Raw genomic sequence first — 20251 nt, 5'->3', positions numbered from 1 at the left:
TATGTGAAAGTAATGTTTAAGTTTGGTTAATTAAGTTAGAGTTAAGTTTAAGTTATGCTACAATTATGTTAAAGTAACGTTAAAGTTAAGTTAATGTTATTTTAAAGTTAAAGTTATGTTAATAGTAAGCTAAACTTATGTTAAAGCAAAAGTTAAAATTTAGTTAAAGTTAAGTTAAAGTTTAGTTAAGGTTATGTTTAAGTTAAGTTAAAGGTAATTTATAAGAGGGGGAGTTTGGTAAAGAGTGATGATAAAACCGATTTGTACCTTCCTAAAAAGTTGTCCTAGCTCGCTACCTACTCTCTATATGCAATGTTCACACTGCCGTACTCTAAACGGAACTATCAATTCTACACTTTCTCCTCCTCATCTATCGTATAAAAATTACAACTTTAGTCTGCTATTTGAAATTAGCAATTTTCAATCGTAAATCGTTGACTTCACGCAGAAGTAATAATAAACAATAGTCAAAGTACATAACTCTGGATGGGAGCATACCATCAATTACTGTCATTGGTCGAAAGGTACAGTAGCAGCACCTACGCCACCCGTGTCCCCTCGAGATCGTCAAGTCGACGATGACAGGAGCACATACCGTGGTAGGGGTAACAATAGCTGCAATGTCCAAACCTACGACTGGATGCCTTCCTTCAAATAACAACTGAAGTGTGGTAAAAATCGGTAGAACTGTTTTCAGTCCGCATAGTGCTCTCTTGCCGTGCGGATCTATTTGCTTTTTTGCTGAAGGAAGTGTTACTACTACCAAAAGCTACAACAAATTTAAACAGCACTTTTCAGTGCTCAACCTTTAAAAAAATTTCTACCTTGTTCAACTCTTATTCCTCTTCGATCCTTGTTTGGACTCTACCCGAGGTAATCCTTCTTGGATATCGATTTGGAAAATTCCTCTTCGATCCTTCAGATTCTTATAGTAATCTGCTTGGAAGTCGATTTGGATAAAAATTTACTGCCGCCATGGCGCCTAAACGCAAAAGAAAGGGGCAAACTCTTGACCCCCCTTCTGATGAAATTAATTTGAGTAATCAATTTGATTTGCTCACGGATGATGAGAATGATCCATCATCCAAGAAAAATTCTAGTAAACTTTCCCGGCTTAATGCCAAGAAGGAAAAGATTCCCCCTATTGTGATAACCACTACCGATTTCCATGCTCTTCGCATGGAACTTTTGAATTTCGTGAAAGTTAAGTTTTCACTACAAATTGGACGTCGGGGTGAATGCCGTGTATTGGCTGAAACCTTGGACGGATTTAAATGTCTTCTCAAGTATCTTACTGAGAAGAAGCACAAATTTTTTACTTACGACACCAAAACTGAACGTGTGTTCAAGGTTGTCATGAAAGGACTGCCCAGTGGTGAATCCCTGGATCAGATCAAAGATGAACTGGCAAAATTACTTGGAGTTGTGCCACTCCAAGTAATCAAAATGAAAATGAAATCCCGTCCTGGCGATTCGCGCAACGGGATTTCTAATGATTTTTATTTAGTTCACTTCAAGTCTAGTGAACTAAACAACCTTAAGGCCTTAGAAAAAGCTAGCCTTATGCTCCATGTCCGAGTGAAGTGGGAACACTTCAGGAAGACTGGAGGAAATTTCCAAAACCTCACCCAGTGCCGTAAGTGCCAGGGATGGGGTCACGGAACTAAAAATTGCTACATGCCAGCTAAATGCATGAATTGTGGTGATTCCTCTCACGCAAAGGACGACTGTCCTGTGAAGGAAGATCCTAAGAAATTTAAATGTTCAAATTGTGGTAAAAACCACAAATCCAATTTTTGGGAATGTAAGACTCGCAAAGCGATCCTACAATCTCGTTCTAGCCGTCAGGTAGGAAACGCTCCACGTTTCCGACCAGGTACAAATTCCTCTGCTGTTAACAACGGTCAGCGAGGAACAAATTCTACATTCGTACCCGTAGGTACAAATATCTCCCCTGCTTCAAATGTTTCATCTGTACCTACTCCCCTCGCTGCTAACAATGTTCAGCGAGTTAATGGAGCTACCTATGCTGCTATTGCAGCGGGTAGAAATCAAAATACTAACCAACGTTCTAACGGATATTTTGACAATTTTGACTTAGGAAGCATTACTGCCCCCAAAATGGAATTTTTACAGAATTCATTAATTGACATGATTTCTGATATGCTTAAATCTAACTCCATGTTTGATGCTATTCAAACTGGAGTAAAATTTGCAAATAATATTGTCATGACTTTAAAATTCAGTAATGGATTTTAAAGCATTAAATATTGTAAATTGGAATGCTCGATCTCTTAAAGAAAATGAAGACGAGCTATTTAATTTTTTAAGAGTTCATAACGTGCATATTGCCGTTATAACTGAAACGTTCCTTAAACCTGACCATAAGATTAAGAAGGACGCAAATTACTTGATTTATAGAAATGATCGTCTTGATGGACCCTGTGGTGGCGTTGCCATCATTATTCATAGACGAATCAAACATAAAATTCTTTCTTCATTTGAAACCAAAGTTTTTGAAACTTTGGGGGTTTCTGTTGAAACAAAATTTGGACAACTTACGTTTATAGCTGCCTATTTGCCATTCCAATGCGTAGGCCAGCAAAAGAATTTTCTCAAGGGTGACCTCCAGAAACTTACCCGTCATAGGTCTAAATTCTTCATTATTGGTGATTTTAATGCAAAACACCGCTCATGGAATAATGCTCAAAGCAATTCCAATGGTAATATTCTGTTTGATGATTGTTCTGCAGGTTATTACACTATTCAATATCCAAACAGCCCAACATGCTTTTCTTCTGCAAGAAATCCCTCCACTATTGATTTGGTCTTAACTGATTCATGTCAACTTTGTAGCCAACTGGTTACCCATGCTGACTTCGGTTCTGATCACCTTCCAGTAACTTTTGAAATATCCCAAGAAATAATTTGTAATCCCAACAGCTCTACTTTCAATTACCATAGAGCTGATTGGGAGCAGTATCGAACATTTATGGAATATAACTTCGATCCAAACATTCCTTTGCAAACCAAAGATGAAATTAATTATGCTCTTGAATCTCTGACTACTTCTATAGTTGAAGCAAGAGCTGCCTCAGTACCAAAATGCGAGGTTAAATTCGATTCAATCCTAATAGAAGACGATCTTCAGCTCTTTATTCTTCTTAAAAATGTCCGTAGGATACAATATCAAAGAACACGCGATCCTGCCATGAAAGTTATCTGGCGGGATTTGCAAAAACAAATTAAAAAGCGATTCTCTGCCCTGAGGAATAATGTTTCTAAATTAGACCCGAGTTCCAAACTCTTTTGGAAACTCACAAAATTTTTGAAAAAACCTCAAAAGCCTATTCCAGCGCTTGAAGCGGTGGTAGCAGCGCGGTGGTAAAATCGCGGTGGTAAAATCGCGGTGGTAAAATTTTGATCACAAATTTGGAAAAAGCTCAGAAACTTGCTAAGCAATTCGAGAGCTCCAATAATTTCAGTTTGGGTCTTACTAGTCCTATTGAGAATCAGGTTGCTCGGGATTTTCTGAATATTTTCTCTCGGGAAAATATTTTTGATGATTCCTGGGGGACTGATTTGGACGAAGTAAGGTCTATAACTAAAAAATTTCAAAATATGATAGCTCCAGGTGATGATGGAATTTTCTATATCCTCATCAAAAAACTCCCAGAGAGTACCTTGTCTTTCTTGGTAAAATTATTTAACAGATGTTTCCATTTGGCATACTTTCCTGATAAATGGAAAAATGCAAAAGTTGTTCCAATTTTGAAGCCGGATAAAAATCCAGCTGAAGCTTCTAGCTACCGTCCAATAAGTTTGCTTTCTTCAATAAGTAAACTTTTTGAAAAGATAATTTTGAATAGAATGATGCTTCACATCAATACGAACTCAATTTTTGCAGATGAGCAGTTTGGATTTCGCCATGGGCATTCAACTACTCATCAACTCTTAAGAGTTACCAATTTAATTCGTTCAAACAAATCGGAAGGCCACTCAACTGGAGTTGCTCTTCTAGACATAGAAAAAGCATTCGACAGTGTTTGGCATGAAGGTTTGATTGCTAAATTGAAAAAGTTTAATTTTCCACTTTATATTATGAAATTAGTTCAAAATTATTTAACTGACAGAACTCTTCAAGTAAATTATAAAAATTCCAAATCTAATCGACTACCTGTTAGGGCAGGAGTTCCTCAGGGTAGCATTCTTGGGCCTATATTGTATAACATTTTCACTTCGGACCTCCCTGATTTGCCTCAGGGTTGCCACAAATCTTTGTTCGCTGATGACACAGGCATTTCTGCTAAAGGAAGAAGTCTTCGTGTTATTTGCAGCAGACTGCAAAAAAGTTTAGATATTTTCTCTTCTTATTTACAAAAATGGAAGATTTCTCCCAACGCTTCTAAAACTCAACTTATAATATTTCCACATAAGCCTAGAGCTTCGTTTTTGAAACCTAGTAGTAGTCACATAGTCACTATGAACGGAGTTCCAATTTCCTGGTCAAACCAAGTGAAATATCTTGGATTAATACTTGACCAAAAATTAACTTTTAAAGATCACATTGAGGGCATTCAAGCCAAATGTAACAAATATATAAAATGTTTGTATCCTCTTATAAACAGGAAATCCAAACTTTGCCTGACGAATAAACTTCTAATATTTAAATAAGTTTTTAGACCGGCCATGCTTTACGCTGTGCCAATATGGTCTAGTTGCTGCACTACCAGGAAAAAAGCACTTCAAAGGATTCAGAACAAAATTCTGAAAATGATTTTGAAGTTGCCTCCCTGGTACAGTACAACCGAAGTACATAGAATTTCGAATGTTGAGACTTTAGCACAAATGTCCAACAAAATAATTAATAATTTCAGGCAAAAATCGTTGCAATCCTCAATTGCAACGATTAATTCCCTTTATACTTAGATAAGATTTAGTTTTAGTTTTTAGTTTTAAGATATCAATTGTTATACTGACATGCAGGTTAAAAAACCTGTTTAAAATACTGAATTGCCAAGACATGAACAATGTAAAAACAATTAGAAATATATCATAACAATTAAGGCTGGTACGTTACTGCAGTAACTGGAGCACCTAGGTTAAAATGAAATGTAATTTATTTTGAATTTGGAACAAATAAAGAATTAAAAAAAAAAAGGTAGAACTGTTTCAAACACACCGTTGGTACTTGAGCGATCGGTGTTCATCTCTTTTTGCCAGTGGTGGCGGGGGAACACACCCCTCACCATCCCTCTCCAAAGGAGGAGTTTGGTAAAGAGAGATGATAAAACTGATTTGTACCTTCCTAAAAAGTTGTCCTACACTGACAGACAATTGTTTGCATTGAACTAAAAAAAAACTTTAGTTGTATTTAAACAAACAATTCCGGTTTAAATTATTTTGCATTTTGGTGTTTCAATAATACTTATTCATATAAACTAAAAATAGGATTCTTTTTGTTTTAATAAGCCTCTTTTCAACTGCAGCTATTGTAAAAATAACAATATTCTATTATTAAGCTAACAATAGTTAATTTTAATTGTTCGCTACCACGAAAGTGATGAAATTACATCGATGCGCCACCTGGGTGTCACCACCAACAATGAATCACCCCTTGTTCATCGACACCGATAAACGCCCAAATGGGAAATGTATATTGGTAGCATGGCGTTGCATCGTCTTCCGGAGCGCCCCTTATAAAAGCCGAAGTGTGACAGGAGCCATCCTCTTTTTTCTGCAAGCGACGTCATCATCAGCGGTCAACAATCATCGACGGAGTGGAATCAAAACAAACCAGAATAAGTGAAAGTAAAAGTGAATTTGTATTAAGATTGTAGTTATTGTGAAATTAAGTGAATTAAAGTAGTTTAAAGTACTCTTAGTTTAAAAATAAAGTGCGTTTAAGTTAACTATTCGCGAGTGAGTCCTTACCTTTCCGAGAGACTGGTCCGCCATCAAGGAAACCTGAAATTAAAGAAAAGTGAGTGAAACAACTTACCTGCTGCATAGTCCTGTCCATCGTTCTTCGGCTGGATCAAAAAATTCTGCTGCTGCTCGCTGTGCTCTCGACATTTTGGTCCTTCGAACCGGATTAGTGTCGAATCTCCGCTAATCCAACAGTCCAGCGCCTGGTGAGTCGCCATCGCACATTCGCCATTTCGTCCTCTGGTGAAACCAAGGAGTTTTGGACAAGAATACGTCATTGTTCCGGCTGAATTACTCGCTATTGAACGCCATCTTCCTGAAGCAGCTATTGCATACCATACAAGGCAAATTAATTGCCTCAATCAGGTAATTAATATTCCAAGTCTTTATTTCTGGTTTTGTGTGAGCTACGCGGGTCTTTCGCTTTCAGACCCATCATCTGCACTCTACGACTCCCACTACTTCAACAAATTTCATTCGTGAGGGAAACCCTGCTGTAATTTCTGCCACGACGCAGAACGGTTGAATTCCGAATAATTCAAGGCAATTTAGTGCCTCTAGCAGGTAATTAGCTCTCCAACTTCATTTATTTTCCTTTTGTCGACCGAGCGCCGTATCAAGTCGCTGAAACTGCGACTTAAAAGCCTGGTGACGTCGCTGAATCTTATAAAATCGTTCGTCGACGACTTCAACGAAGAAACGCAAGCTGATGAGGTGCCTGTGCGATTGGAGAGTCTGATTAGACTATGGTCGGACTACAACACCGTCCAGAGTGAGTTGGAGACGCTCGATGAAGCTGCCATCGAAGCTCACTTAAAAGAGCGGACGTCCCTGGAGTCCGCTTACTGCTACGTGAAGGGCTTTCTGCTGGCCCGCAATAAAATTTCAATTACACCTAAACACCCGTTTCAAAATCAATCAGAGGCACAACTCCTTCCGTCGGCATCGCAGGTGCGTTTGCCTGACGTTAAACTCCCCGTCTTCGATGGAAAGCTAGAGAATTGGATGAATTTTCACGATTTATTTGTGTCGTTGGTTCACTCGTCGGTTGGTCTATCGAACATACAAAAGTTTTACTACCTTCGATCGTCGTTGTCGAATGCAGCCTTGCAGCTGATTCAAACTATCCCGATTTGCGCTAATAATTATCCTGTGGCTTGGAATCTTCTGCTGGAACACTTCCAGAACCCTGCTCGTCTGAAGCAGTCGTATGTAGATGCCCTTTTTGACTTCGCTTCACTCAAACGAGAATCGGCAGCGGAACTTCACAGTTTGGCAGAGAAGTTTGAGGCAAGCGTTAAGGTTCTACATCAACTCGGCGAACGGATGGAGTACTGGGACATTCTGCATATCCGCATGCTCAGCATTCGACTTGATCCGACAACAAGGCGAGATTGGGAGGAGTACTCTTCGAGCAAGGAAGCGATCACCTTCAAAGAGCTGACGTCATTCATCCAGCGACGAGTCACGGTGCTGCAATCGATCCAAGCAAAGACCATCGAAGCGCAACCGTTAACAGCACAGAAGAAGCTAGCTCAACGTTCCGTCTCGAGCCACGGAGCCAGCCAGTTCAACGCTCGGAAGTGTGTCATTTGCTCCGACCACCACCCTCTATATCTATGTGGGAGTTTTTCTAAGCTTTCGATTGATGAGAAGGAGAAGGAAGTCCGTCGTCATCAACTCTGTCGGAATTGCTTGCGAAAAGGTCATCACTCGAGGGATTGTTCGTCATCCACCAACTGACGAGCAAGTGTCGTGGACGTCATCATACCCAGCTCTGCCCGAATGATTCTTCTTCGACGTCGAACTCTAAGTCTGTCAGCCTCCAGCAATCGAAACCTGCTACTTCTACCCTAGCTACCGATCCTCCAACCACGTCTGCGTCTGCCACGGTCGTCGAGTCAATCAGTTGCGCTTCTACTGGCCGCAACCAGAAGACAGTTCTTCTAGCTACTGCAGTCATCATCGTGATCGACGACAATGGGGTTGAGCACATCGCTCGTGCACTCCTGGACTCAGGAAGCGAATGCTGTTTCATCACCGAACGCTTCTCGCAACGCATCAAAGCCCAACGGAAGAAGATCTACTTACCGATCACGGGGATTGGTCAAGCGTCCACTCAAGCCAAGCTAAAGTTTTCTTCTACCATTCGTTCTCGAGTTGGCGAGTACTCCACCAACGTCGAATTCCTCGTTCTGCCGAAAGTGACCATCGATCTACCTGCTACATCCGTGGACACTTCGACTTGGGACATGCCACCCAGTATCCAACTAGCGGATCCGTCGTTTGACAGCACCAATCCAGTCGATACAATCATCGGTGCCGAAATCTTTTTCGATGTGTTCAAGGTCGCAAGTAGAATTCCTCTTGGCGACAATCTTCCGGTGCTGGTCAATTCCGTCTTTGGTTGGGTAGTAGCTGGAAAGTCCACAATGAGTCTGTCTACTGCTCTCGTTGTTGCAAACGTCGCTACCGTCACCGATATCCATAAACTTATGGAGAAATTCTGGACGATCGAGGAAGACAGCTCATCGACAGCGTACTCCGTCGAAGAAGCAGCATGCGAGGAACATTTTCAGCGAACTGTAGCTTGAACCCCAGAAGGACGTTACGTAGTTCGCTTGCCTTTCAAGGAAGACGTTCTTAAACAACTCAGTGACAACCATCGTACTGCTGTTCCACCTACTTCAAGGGCGTCTGGTTCGCAATCCCGACCTTCATCAACAGTACAAGGCATTCATCGACGAATATCTCCATCTCGGACACATGCAGCGCATCCACGACTATGAGAATCCAGCAGTTCAGAACTATTACTTTCCACATCACGCTGTGATACGCGAGGAAAGCACGACGACGAAGTTACGGGTCGTCTTCGATGCCTCGTGTAAAACCCCGAACGGACCTTCACTCAACGACGCTCTGATGGTTGGACCAACGGTGCAAGAGGACATTCGATCGATCACGATGCGCTCCCGAAAGTATCAAGTAATGGTAGTTGCCGATGCGAAGATGATGTACCGTCAAGTTCTCGTCGACCCTCGTGACTGCCGAGTCCAACTCATCGTCTGGAAACCGTCACCGGACCATCCGATGGAGACATACCAACTGAAGACCGTAACGTACGGTACCGCCAGCGCTCCTTGCCTTGCCACTTGGGTACTGATCCAACTTGCCGACGACGAAGGTCATCATTTTCCTCTCGCAGCCAAGGCTCTTAAGAAGGATGTCTACGTCGACGACCTCTTTTCCGGCGGAAACAACGCAGCAGAAGTAATCGAACTCAGGAACCAGCTAGATGCACTCCTAGCAAAGGGTGGATTTCAATTACGAAAGTGGGCTTCGAACGACGAAGTAGTACTCGAAGGAATTCCACCGGAGAATCGCGCACTAAAGTCTTCCGTAGACCTCGATCGAGATCAGGTCATCAAAACTCTCGGGCTGCATTGGGAACCAGCCACAGATTGCCTTCGGTACAAGGCCGCCCTACCATCTGACGCAGCAGAAAAGTCTATCACCAAACGGATTGCTCTTTCGCTGATCGCTCGCCTCTACGACCCCCTCGGCCTAGTAGGCCCCGTCGTAACTGCTGCCAAAGTTTTTATGCAGAACCTGTGGATGCTGAAAAATGACGATGACGAGTTACCGATCGAGTATCAAACCCGGTTTACCAACTACCAGACACAGCTACCGAGACTCAACGAACTTCGCATCGACCGCTGTATCCTGCTACCCGAACCAGAATCCATCCAGATCCACATCTTTGCCGATGCCTCGCAACTCGCCTACGGAGCCTGTGTCTTTGTCAGATCAAGCGACGCCTCTGGAATGATAAAGGTTGCTCTTCTAGCTGCCAAATCAAGAGTAGCACCTCTCAAAAGGCAATCGATTCCACGACTCGAGCTCTGTGGAGCACTTCTAGCAGCGCAACTCTTCGAGAAGGTGAAATCATCACTTTAGCTCGACGCAGAATGCTATTTTTGGCTCGACAGCACCGTTGTACTCTGCTGGCTCAACGCTCCATCTGCTTGGATCACTTCGGTGGCCAACCGAACGTCGAAAATCCAACTTGCCACCCAGAATAGCTCGTGGAATCATGTCGCTGGTCTAGAAAATCCCGCAGACTGTATTTCACGTGGGATAACTGCAGGCGCTATCATCGGTTTCGATCTCTGGTGACAAGGACCTGAATGGCTTCGACAACCCCAAGATTGCTGGCCAATAGCTAAAGGTACACACGATCAACCCTCTGAGGCGTTGGAAGAAGCACGTCGAATCTCCGTAGCAGCACCATCGTCTCCGAATGAACCGTCTTTCGTCGACCTGCTCGTCGAAAAATTTTCAGACTACCAACGTCTTTTGCGTGTGGTAGCATATTGCCTTCGTTTTCTCCAACGCTGTCGAAAACTATCCGACGTTCGAGCGAAACCTACCCTACTGAAGAAAGAGGAGTTGTTAGAAGCGGAAATTCTACTCATCAGATTGGTTCAACAACAAGCCTTCAGCGAAGAGTGGAAGCAGCTTCAACAATCGCAGCCAGTATCATCGAAATCTCGTCTCAAGTGGTTCCATCCGTTCATCTCGTCTGAACAGCTGATTCGCATCGGTGGCAGATTGGGAAATGCATCGCAATCGTATGACTGCAAACATAAAATCCTTCTGCCAACATCGCTTACACTATCATCGCTTTTGGTCCGCAGCTATCACGAACGACATCTCCACGCAGCTCCACAATTGCTCCTCAATCTTCTTCGTCAGCGGTACTGGATCATAGGGGCCAGAAACTTGGCCAAGCGTGTGGTCCACAAGTGCAACACTTGCTTCCGAGCACGTCCTCGAATGTTGGAGCAGTTTATGGCCGAGCTTCCTGCATCGAGAACTACTGCGAGTCGACCCTTTACGGTCACTGGAGTCGATTATTGGGGACCGATCCAGCTCAAGCCTATACATCGCCGTGCTGCACCCGGGAAAGCCTACGTTGCTGTTTTTGTTTGCTTTTCCACGAAAGCGGTACATTTGGAGCTGGTAGCAGACCTCAGCACACCAAAATTCATCCAAGCGCTTCGTCGGTTCGTGTCTCACCGTGGACTTTGTTCGGATCTGCATAGCGATAACGGTCGAAACATCGTCGGAGCGAATAATGAACTCCGAGATCTCGTCAGTAGCAAAGAGCATCGCAACGCTATCACTCAAGAGTGCAATCAGCAAGGGATTCGCTGGCATTTCAATCCTCCGAGGGCATCTTACTTCGGCGGCTTATGGGAAGCCGCAATACATTCAGCACAAAAGCACTTCATTCGTGTCCTAGGGAAACATACTCTTGCGTTCGATGACATGGAAACGTTGCTATGCCAGATCGAATGCTGCCTGAACTCGCGACCAATTATTGCACTGAGCGATGATCCAACTGACTACGAACCACTCACGCCAGGGCATTTTCTGACGGGATCTGCCCTCAAAAGTGTTCCAGACGGCAACTACACTGATATAGTAACGAATCGACTTCGCCAGTGGCATCTGGTTCAAAAACTGTTCCAGGAATTGTGGAAAAGGTGGCACCTGGAGTACCTTTCCACATTGCAACCACGTAGCAAATGGTGCAATCCACTTATTCAGCTGCAGCAAGATCAGCTCGTCATTCTTCGCGATGAGAACACTACTCCGATGCACTGGCCGATGGCAAGAATTCATCAGACTCATCCCGGGCCCGATGGTGTCATCCGGGTAGTCACCGTCCAAACATCAACCGGCCGTTACATCCGTCCGGTATCGAAAATTTGCCTCTTGCCAGTGAAATCATCGTCCGACCAAAACATCAACAGCGTAGCCATCCAGTAACTTGCCTTCCAAAATTCACCTTCAATGGCCGTATCCCGATGTTCACGACTGTCTTCTGCAGCAGGAGTACCTAAAATATAAATACAATGCCTTTCATTAGAAAGGACAAGGTAAGCACCTGTCCAATCTAATTAATCAAACAAAACCCCGCTACCGGGTCTTATGTTTTGCAGACCATCTTCACTTTAAACTTTCGTCCGGCGAAATCAAAACAATCGTCTGTCCGAGGTTCATCGATCGCAGTGACAGCTTGAATGATAGAGGCATTGCAGCTAGAAAGAGACCGGTAGCAACTGATCGATTTTACAGTGTCAGAAACGGAGTTCCTGAAGGGGCCAGTATGTTCGCTACCACGAAAGTGATGAAATTACATCGATGCGCCACCTGGGTGTCACCACCAACAATGAATCACCCCTTGCTCATCGACACCGATAAACGCCCAAATGGGAAATATATATTGGTAGCATGGCGTTGCATCGTCTTCCGGAGCGCCCCTTATAAAAGCCGAAGTGTGACAGGAGCCATCCTCTTTTTTCTGCAAGCAACGTCATCATCAGCGGTCAACAATCATCGACGGAGTGGAATCAAAACAAACCAGAATAAGTGAAAGTAAAAGTGAATTTGTATTAAGATTGTAGTTATTGTGAAATTAAGTAAATTAAAGTAGTTTAAAGTACTCTTAGTTTAAAAATAAAGTGCGTTTAAGTTAACTATTCGCGAGTGAGTCCTTACCTTTCCGAGAGACTGGTCCACCATCAAGGAAACCTGAAATTAAAGAAAAGTGAGTGAAACAATTTACCTGCTGCATAGTCCTGTCCATCGTCCTTCGGCTGGATCAAAAAATTCTGCTGCTGCTCGCTGTGCTCTCGACATTAATGTAGCATTTATTTGCTATGTCCATTCCCCGCGCAAAAATAACTACCAACCATTCCCTCGTTTTCACCCTCACAAAAATGTAAACAATAACTAAACTTTTCTCGTTTGATTTAGCTCTTTTCCGCGTTCCACGTAAGTATTGTGAATTTCGGAAAATAAGTGCAAAATTTCCGAAAATCTTGAGACTTGAGGTAAGTAAGTATGCTGCAGTTCGAGCTGCTGTTGCTAAATATAATCAATTTTTCTGTTTTTTCCTTGATTTTTTTTCCGTCGATCTTGTTTTCCGTACTGCGTACCTGTTCACGCCCAAACGCGAACGACAGTCAGTGACCGTCGTAAGCCCCACCCATTTGTTAAATTTCTCTCAACCAACGATCGAGCAAGGCGAAAACCAGAAGATGAAGAAGAAGCAGCACGATAGTATAAAAGCAGCGAAGCTAGTGGCATTATTTTTAGTGTGGTTTTAGTTGTCAAACTGTATACAACAAGAGAAAAATAAATAAGTGAAGCTATCCTAGTTTTTTTTACAACATCCTCTGATCCGGCATTGTGTTCAACTGAGGAGGAGCAGTACAGCGTTTTTAAATACAGTCCACCGCTGGTTGAGTGCTTGCTGTCGACGGGCTTGCGGAATCCCAACCGTCCTTATCAGGGCAAGAAGAGTTTTTCGTTATCCCAAGCGCCTGAGCAGAACACTCATTTTACGAAGACTTCCTGTTTGAGCGGCACCCTTTTCCTTTCCTGTCTTGTCAGGACACGATTAGTTTTGCCGCAAGAGAACTAGGAAGTCCCACCATTCCTTCATTGGAGTCTGGTACGGCTCCGACATTGGTCCTTCAAGCCGGATAAGAGCAACGTTGTGCGGAGAAACCTACGAGAAGCAGAGTTTCTGGAGGATGTTGGAAGAAAGCTAGTAGTGAATAGTGAGAATTGGACAAGTAAAGTGGACAATAAATAAAAAAGATACATTGAAGTGAAAAAGTGAAAGAAAGTGTGTTGTGAAAAGTGAAACGTCATAATGCCTATCGACCACACGCCTAAGAAGCCCACTGTGGACACCGAGAAGTTGCAGATGTTTATCCACCAACGTGGTCAAATTAAAGGCAAAGTGACTAAAATAACCAACAACCTTGAAAAGGCTGAAGATGACCCATCGTTACTCAAAGTGTATGGCAAAAAGTTAGAAATGCATTACACCGAGTACACTGAGGCCCACCGTGAAGTGATTGCCATAGCTCCACCGGCAAAAATGGAAGAGCAAGACGACAAGCTAGACGAATTCGACGTTCTGCACACGGAAGCGCTCGATCGCCTAGAGCGTCTGATGGAGTATTTTGCCAAGCCTGCTCCTGTGGTTGCTATTCCTAGTGGAGCAGCCCAAGTAGTCGTGCAGCATCATCCTCTCCAAGCACCGATACCTTCTTTCGATGGTCGTGTGGAGAATTGGCCCAAATTCAAAGCCATGTTTGAGGATTTGGTCGTGAAAAGTGGTGATTCCGATGCCGTCAAGCTGCATTATCTTGACAAATCTTTGGTGGGTGACGCAGCTGGTCTCATCAATGCCAAGATGATTCAAGACAACAATTTCCATCAAGTATGGAGACAGTTGAGAGAACAGTTCGAAAACAAGCGTGTCATAGTGGACACCCACGTCGATGGATTGATCCAGTTGCAACCGATGATGAAGAGCAACTTCAAAGATCTGCTGGAGTTAACGAAATCATGTGAGCGTCACGTCGCAGGACTGGAGTACCAGGGTCTGGCAGTGGACGAACTATCCGGGGTCATCATTACGAAGCTATTAACCTACCGTTTGGACGATCACACCCTACAGCTGTGGGAACGTAAGCAAAACATGGTGAGTTACCCAAGTACAAGGATACGTTGGTGTTCTTAAAAGGTGAGTGCCAAATTCTTGAGCGTTTCCAACATTCTCGTCATCCTGTTGTGGCGAAAGAGCCTCAGTCCAAACATTCCAATGCAAAACCTGTGTAACAGAAGGCACACACTGTCACGTCCTCTAATTCTTCGAGTCAATGTAAATTTTGTGGTGAAAACCACCGCCATTTTGAGTGTCCCATTTTTACCAAATTGCCTATCGCAGAGCGCATAAACAAGGTGAAGCAATTGAGAATTTGTTTCAACTGCCTCGGACTTGGCCTATGTGCCAAGGATTGATCTTCCAAGCGTAATTGTTCGAAATGTCACAAGCGACATCACACCCTGCTGCACGAAGAATCCTTCACGAAAACCCTTGAGACCGAAACCCTCCCTGAGAAGGACTCTTCCAAGGACGCTGCTGAAGTCAACACAGTTCCCAAAATCGTTCCGTCAACAAGTGCCAACACATCCTGTTCCTGCAACCATTCTCAAACCGCGAAGACCGTGATGCTGCTAACTGCTATCGTGAATCTTGAGAGTGCTGATGGTCAGTTAGTTCCTTGCCGGGAAATGATGGATAGTGGCTCCCATGTATGTTTTTTGTCCGAGGCGATCGCCAACCGTTTGAAGATTTACCGGAAAGTTACCGGAATAGGCGGAGCAAAGATCTACGCAAGAGAGAAACTGACAGTGACGATCCAGTCCAGATGTTCCAATTTCTCCACTGATATGGAATGCCTTGTGGTACCAAGGGTAACCGGTACCATCCCTTCCGCTAAAATAGATGTTTCATCGTGGCCAATTCCTGCCGGAGTTCAATTGGCAGATCCTACATTTCACGTGCCTGATAAAATCGACATGCTAATCGGCGAGCTAATCGGCGCTTCAAGGTTTTTCACGTTGCTGAAGTCTGGTCAGATTCACCTAGCCGATGGTCTTCCTGAGCTCCATGAAACTCATCTCGGTTGGGTCTTCGCTGGAGAAATCAACAACGATGCTGCTGCTACCTTAGTGGCCCACCCTGTTTCGCTTGATTCCCTAAGTGAGACGATAAGTCGGTTCTGGGAAGTTGAGGATATTTCACATTCAGTGAAGGAGGAAACAGAGTTAAATATGTGCGAGGAGATTTTCCGTTCAACACATCGTCGGACGTCAACTGGACGTTACATGGTTTCACTCCCCTTCCGAGAAGATATTGAATTGCTTCAGGACAACCGATCCGTTGCACTTCGTCGTTTCCTAATGCTCGAGAGACGGTGCAAAAGGATCCCACCCTGAAGAAACTGTACTCTGAGTTTATTGCTGAGTACGAAGCATTGGGTCATTGCCATGAAGTCGATGAAGCAAACGATGTTCCTTCTCAAGGTCGTTATTATTTACCACACCACGCAGTGTTACGGCCAACCAGTTCGACGACGAAGCTAAGAGTGGTGTTCGACGCTTCGGCCAAGCCTAGTCCGTCAGACAAGTCTCTAAACGAGGTACTTCAAGTCGGAGGCGTTGTTTAGAGTGATTTGTTAAGCATTCTTCTTCGTTTTCGCATACCCGTCGTAGTATTCACCGCTGATATAGCAAAAATGTATCGGCAGATATTGATTGCTTTGGGCCATACTCAATTCCAACGGATTTTTTGGCGGATGGAACCCAACCAACGACTACGAGTTCTGGAGCTGCTAACCATAACGTACGGAACAGTTTCAGCGCCTTTCCTTGCCACCAGATGCCTGGTTCAGTTGTGCAACGACGAAGGTAACCGATTTCCTCTTGCGTCCAAGATTCTCATTGAAGACTGTTATGTCGATGACATCCTCTCTGGAGCTGACAGTGTAGAAGAAGCTGTAGAAGCACAGCGCCAGCTGCAAGAATTACTCCAACTTGGTGGGTTTCCTATTCACAAGTGGAGCTCAAACTGTCCGGAATTACTGAATCAAATCCCTGAGGAAAATCGAGAGAAGTTAGTGCGCTTGGATTATACTACCACCAGCGAAGTAATCAAGACCTTGGGGCTAACCTGGAACCCACATTCTGATGAATTCATGTTCGTAACGAAGATTCCAGCCGAAGAGCCTGAAACATACGCCAAGCGAAAGGTATTTTCGGAGATTGGGAGGCTATTTGATCCATTGGGTTTAGTCTCTCCCGTCGTTGTAGTAGCAAAGATCTAATGGTGGTTTCGACTGGTTGATTGGAATCACTTTATGGGGTGGCTTTCTCAGTCTTTTAGTAGAAACGATTATTTTTTACGTTCCCGACGTTTCGACCGTTTGGTTGTGGTCTTTCTCAAGGGTTGTAATGTCTATCGTTTCCCGTTACAAACTTTTACGCTGTCCTCGATTCGTAAAAGTTTGTAACGGGAAACGATAGACATTACAACCCTTGAGAAAGACCACAACCAAACGGTCGAAACTTCGGGAACGTAAAAAATAATCGTTTCTACTAAAAGACTGAGAAAGCCACCCCATAAAGTGGTAGCAAAGATCTTTATGCAGAAATTGTGGACTGCTGGTTTTTCTTGGGACGAAAATCTTGAAGGAGAACTTCTGCTTTCTTGGTTGAAGTTTCGCGATGCTCTGCCGCAAATGTGTGAGATGAAAATTCCTCGACGTGTCATTCTTTCAAACACCGTTGCTATGGAAATCCACGGGTTTTCTGATGCCTCGATTTCTGCGTACGGTGCAATTGTGTATGTGAGGAATGTTTTTCCTGATGGCAGAGCCGAGTTGCGACTCTTGTGTAGCAAATCAAAGGTCGCTGAATTGAGCATTCCTCGGAAGGAGTTGTTAGCGGCCCGACTGTTGTCCCGATTGGTTGTGAAGGTGATTGATTCGATGAAGATGAAATTTGACGATGTTACTCTCTGGTCTGACAGCCAGATAGTACTGGCTTGGCTACGCAAGCCATTAAGCTCACTCCAAGTATTTGTACGGAACCGAGTTGCTGAGATCATCACTGAATCCAAAGGCTACACCTGGAAATATCCCAAGCAACACGGCTTGTCATAAAGAAGTTGAAAATACTTTTTAATGACTTACGTAAAAAATCAATAGTATTGTAATATACGTCATTTAATACATTTATATAACCTCAAAAGCGCAAGACGCGGAGCTTATACAAATAAGTACTGGTCTTATAACATGTTTTGGAAACATCATAAAAACCAGCGGCAAAAAAAAACAATAAAAAAAAAACTTGAGCATGGGATTCGATCACTGGTCCTTGGCGTGGTAGACTTATTGCTTCCTAACTAGACCAACTCCGCTTGATGAGAGGTTGGTTATAAGTATCTATCATGTTCATGCCAATATTCTCGTTCAACACAATTCCGATCCGTCATAAAGATGTTTTGTTAGCAGCAAAGCGTACATCTAATTGCCAGAGTGTTATTTTAAAGTATTTTCAACTCCTTATAAGACAACCTGCACATTTTCAGTTGTATTAATTTATGAGATGTCATAAACAAGTGTTTTCAACTTTCTTTATAACAAACCTCCGAATACCTCATAAGAAACTGTCAATCACTGCGTGAAGAGACAGTCCGGCTCAATGGCGCCGTCAATGTTTACGACAATCTGGAAAGTTCAGAATCTCTTCAAGAACTTTATAAATTCAACTAAGATTGATTTTGTATACGACAAGTTTTATAGTGGTATTAAGACAGTAAGATGCACGTTTAAAAAACATTTAAATATAAAACCAAAAGAAAACTATTTTGGAAAATGTTGAATCTAGGAAGTATGAAGAAAACATTTATACACCTCATATATAACGAGGGATGTTTTCTGCATCACTTATAATACATTTATATAACAAGCCGTTCTAATTATTTTTCAAGAAGATGTTTTATGTGTTACTTGGGATGTCCCTACCAAGGAGAACCCAGCGGATATTGTGTCAAGAGGATCGCTGCCCAAAGTCTTGATATCCAATGAATTGTGGTGAAAGGGTCCCCTTTTCATACGATCCGCAAACTACGAAACTGAACAACCAAATCAGCTATCGGATGAAAAATTACCGGAATTGAAATTGACAGCCTTCGTTTCTGCAGCCGCATACAATGCTGATAATCTTCCCGTTTTTGCCAAGTTCAGCTCCTTTCGGAAGCTGCAGAGAGTGATCGCATATGTACGGTGTTTCATCTCAAACTGTAAAATCAAGGACTCGAGTCTTCGTAACTTGAAGTGTCACCTCACAGTTCCTGAATTACGAGGATCGATGGATGTTGTAGAGAATAAAAGTGAAAGAGACAAATAAATAAATATCTCCTGAAATAAAAATTGTTTTGAGACTTGAAAGATTTCGTATCCCTTGAATTCCACCTCGCTGAAAAAAAGGGGATTTTAGCTTAATTTGGACGTTTAAAATCTCGATGTAGTAAAAATTATCTAAACTGGCGAATGGCAAAACAAAACAGCAGCAGCGAGTATGGTATAAAAGTAACTGTGCCATATTCCGTTGCTCATTCGATTGACTGACGACAAAGCGGACGGAGCAAGCACAGCAGCAGCCACCTACATAAGGTACAGTGCCACATTACGTAGCTCACTCAGCAGTCAGACGACAAAGCGAACGGACGCTTACAGCAGCAAGCACAACAGCAGCCACCTACATAAGGTGCAGAGCCACGGAATGTGGCTCTGCACCTTATGTAGGTGGCTGCTGTTGTGCTTGCTGCTGTAAGCGTCCGTTCGCTTTGTCGTTCTCAGCTTCTAATTCGATTTCGTTCCAATTCATCTTCATATTTCCCATGTCAAAGACGAATAATAAATGTCCTTCGCAAGAGTCATTGCGTGTGCTTCAAAAGCATTATCTTCGGCCGAACAGAAATACCCACATACTCAAAAAGAGGCTTTGGCCATGGTTTGGGGTGTAGAAAGGTTCTCCAATTATCTAATGAGTACAACCTTTAAGATTAGATCAGATGCTAAATCCAACGAATTTATTTTTGGAGGCATGCATCGAATTGGAAAGAGGGCTGTTTCGCGGGCTGAGGCCTGGGCACTAAGATTGCAGACATATGATTTTTCGGTCGAGAGTGTTCCAGGTGACATGAACATTGCAGACACTCTCTCAAGATTAGTGATCGATAGCACACCAGCCGAATCATTCGACGACTCTTGCGAAGGACATTTATTATTCGTCTTTGACATGGGAAATATGAAGAGGAATTGGAACGAAATCGAATTAGAAGCTGAGAACGACAAAGAACAGGCGGACATCAGAGAATCCCTTAAATCTGGTACATGGAATACAGAGTTGCGAGCCTACGAATGCCAAGCCAAGTATTTACGAGTACTGGGTGCCCTGATTTTCAAGGAGGATCGCGTAATATTGCCTATTAACTTGCGGACAAAAGCAATGGAACTAGCACATCAGGGTCATATGGGGGCATCATCAATGAAACGAATCTTGCGTAACCACTTCTGGTGGCCTGGAATGAGCAAAGAGGTACACCACTTCCTCTTACAAATAGAGAACTTCCACAAGGACCATGGGAAATCTTACAAATCGATTTTTTTACCGATAAAGATTTCGGCCATGGAGAGTTTTTGGTGGTTGTTGACACCTACTCCAGGTACATCCATGTCATTGAAGTAAAGAACATCGATGCCGAAACAACAAACTCCGCACTAGCAAAAATTTTTGAAGTGTGGGGTTATCCTATGGCAATACAGAGCGATAACGGACCACCTTTCCAGAGTGATAAGTTCGTTAAGATATGGGAAGACAGAGG

Source organism: Ochlerotatus camptorhynchus, unplaced genomic scaffold (assembly GCF_037179485.1).
Source record: "Ochlerotatus camptorhynchus isolate MF236.1 unplaced genomic scaffold, CSIRO-AGI_Acam_v1.1 ptg000876l, whole genome shotgun sequence".
Classification (NCBI taxonomy): domain Eukaryota; kingdom Metazoa; phylum Arthropoda; class Insecta; order Diptera; family Culicidae; genus Ochlerotatus; species Ochlerotatus camptorhynchus.
The sequence above is the reverse complement of the archived record's forward strand: the minus strand, read 5'-3'. Positions refer to the sequence as shown.